Source organism: Durio zibethinus, chromosome 13 (genome assembly GCF_047325235.1).
Source record: "Durio zibethinus cultivar Kanyao isolate XHJ-2024 chromosome 13, ASM4732523v1, whole genome shotgun sequence".
Lineage (NCBI taxonomy): Eukaryota > Viridiplantae > Streptophyta > Magnoliopsida > Malvales > Malvaceae > Durio > Durio zibethinus.
In genome coordinates, this window is record NC_143174.1 from 17,922,395 (window position 1) to 17,925,411 (window position 3,017).

General features: G+C 37.2%; 1 pseudogene; it reads right to left on the minus strand.

Moving 5' to 3' along the window:
• Positions 1 to 308: 308 nt before the first annotated feature.
• On the minus strand, positions 309 to 2,505 carry LOC111304073 (glycosyltransferase BC10-like; annotated as a pseudogene).
• Between the last annotated feature and the right edge of the window lie 512 nt (positions 2,506 to 3,017).

Here is a 3,017-nt window from a genome sequence, read left to right on the forward strand (position 1 = left end):
ATAAATACCATACATTTATTTTTTTATCATTTGATTGGTTTTTTTTGGATAAATGAGGCAATTTTATTTTTTGTATAAATTTATATTTAATATATTATTATTATATAAAATTTATATATTATCAATAAATCATACGATATCATCTTATTAATAAAAGTAAATCATATGATATTATTTTATTAATAATTTTTTTAAAAATTAAAATTTTATATTTATTTTAAAAATTAAATTTATTCATTAATAAAAAATATTATATAAAATTTATATATTAATAATATCAAATATAAACTTCAGTTTACAATGATTTTTAATTTGGATACTTTCGCCATTTCCTACAAACGAAACTAATTGGCCTAAATGATTCAAACTAAACCAAGTGGCCACCAAGAAAAACGTCCCACATTCCAAACTTGCATGTTTTGTCACCGCACGTGTCCTAACAAAAACACCCCTGAGAGCAGTTTGAATTTGACAAAAATGGGTCTTAGGATTTAAAAAAATAAAGAAAGTAATAAAGCTGCAGATGCCACTGGGGCGTGTCATGATTTGAAATATTAGCTGGATAAGATTAGCACCACCCCCACTTTAAAATAAAAAAAAAAAAAAAAAGGAACATCGAAAAAAAATCAGGTGATTAGAAAAGAAAACGCGGTGGCTGGTTCATCAAAACCTCGCTTCTACCAAATCCTACCACTCTTTTTCGCTTGGCCTATCTTAACTCTTAAAACACAACAGCGTTTCTGCCATTTGACGTTTCTTCTCAAACCGGGTCACTCAGACCGAGTTCATTCGAGACGAAGGAGCGAATAATAAGGCAGGTCTTCACGCAAACAAAATCAATGGGATCTTTCCCAGCTTCCCTTTTTTTTTTTTTTTTTGACTGTAGAAAAGAAAAACAAGGAAATTTACAAGAAGACCATTCACACGACCGCACACAAAAAAATCCTTTAATCCTTGAATATGACGTCACTTGCTATACCCAACAACGGCTGGATTGAATCCGTAGAGCACTTCCGAGCGAATAAGAAAGGGTCATGCCGCTGCGTCACGGCGAATCGGAGTCGTTGGTCCCGTAGTCGCCACATCTAGGCTTGTCCTTTCTGAGCGGCATGATCAACTGGGGCCCCACCTCGGACGCCATGTACATGCGCGGGTGACCATCGGAGCTTCCGTTCCAGTCCACGTGCGTTAGAGTGGCTGGCACAATGCCACGTGGATCTTGCGTGTGCAGGAGGGTTGGAAAGTAACTTTCTTCGGGTTAACACGTGTCCCAAACCACGCACGGTTGATTGAACTTTGCCCAGATCGTCTGGTATTCTGGTCACCAACGACAAGCTTTGCGTGCTTACGTGTCAGAGATCAAAACTCGGATCCAATCCTAAAATCCTCCAACTTAACCTCCGGCGGCATCGCACCGGGCCCACGCGCCGCCCACCTATCATAACTCCCAATCTCGTTGTTCAGAATCTCGATGAAGCTTTACTTGGAAGTAGTTAGCGTTTTGTAGGTGAAGTTAAAAGAGTGAATATGCAAGAGGTGGGTAACAGCACAAACATGTAATTTGAACGATCATGAAGCAGCGCATGAGCCAATAACCGACGCGCTGCAGAAATGAGAGTAGGGGTGAAACGGAGAGCAGGTTTTGAAGGGATTACTCGTTTAGCGAACTCGCCCGAAAACGGCCAGTCGTAAGGGTAAGTCGGGTCGGCATGGACATAAATATTGAAGAGGTTTTCAGGGGTTTGGTTAAAGTAAAGCTCCAAAGGGAAGCAAAAGGCAGAGGCGAAATGGTAAGGAATAAAAATGCAATCTTTTTGGGAGAACCAGGAGGGAGTTTGGAGTTGGCTCGGGAAGCGAATCGGAGGAGTGACTTGTCATCTTCTAGTGGTAGAGGCGTTGGCTTGAAGGAGAATCTTTGGTGGGTTTTGACTGCAGGGACGAAATCGGGAACCGGTATGTGTTCGGAACCGTCGGGAACGATTGTGGTTGTCGGAGCAGTGATTGTAATAATAACGGCTAAAGGCAATCAGAGGAGTAAAGCACAAAAAGAGAGAGAGTGGGGTTGGGGACAGCATGGTTTTTTTCTTTTTCTCTGTTATGTGGAAAGAGTGTGACTTTGAGACACTGAGACTGAGAAAATGTAGAGGGCGAGAGAGAGAGAGAGAGAGAGAGAGAGAGAGAGCGAGACAGTGGTGTTTGGCTTTTGGAAATGATTTACATGTTACGTTAAATCGACGGCGCAAAACAATGCAGGCATGATTTTATAACTATGTAATGAAAATCTAAAAAAGGCTAGAAAATACTTTCCTTTTATGGTATTGTTATAGACTTAATAGTGTGAAAATTGCCCTTCTTTTTTTTTCTTAATAAATTTTACGCATGATTTTATACAGAAATAAAGGAAATTTCTTTCGTATGTTTTGTTGGCGAGGCAGTGGCTTAAACCTTAAAATAATAGTGTTAGATTAGATGTTAGATAGATACTTTGTATAAAAAAAGATGTTGATAGATACTAGGGGGTTTAAACGTGGCTACCATGCAAGCTAACTGGGCCTACATTTATTTATAAGATGATGATTTTGTTTTTGGGAGCTTCGCATTTTTAAGTTGCGTATTTCCAGCAGCATTGTTTATGGTGGCTGGTGAATTGTGATCTGCGTTGCTAACTCTGGATTAATATTAGCAAAACAAGATTGAACTTGTTATTTTCATTACGAAAAAGTCAAAAATTCAAATATTTTGAATATAGAATGATAAGCGTAAATTCATTTACAAAGTTTAATATTTTGCTTTATCATTTGACCATGTCATGTTCCACAGCACAGCTTGTCTATATAACCATTTTTTTTATATAGGATTTATGATTTTATTCCATTGTATTTAATTGATACTTTTGCTTAGTGAGGTACTATAAACAAATAAGGTTTTGTTTGATTCATACTTTTGTTATTTTTATTATAAAAATAAATAAATAATAAAAAATTAAAAAAATATAAGATAAATAACAAAGGAATCAA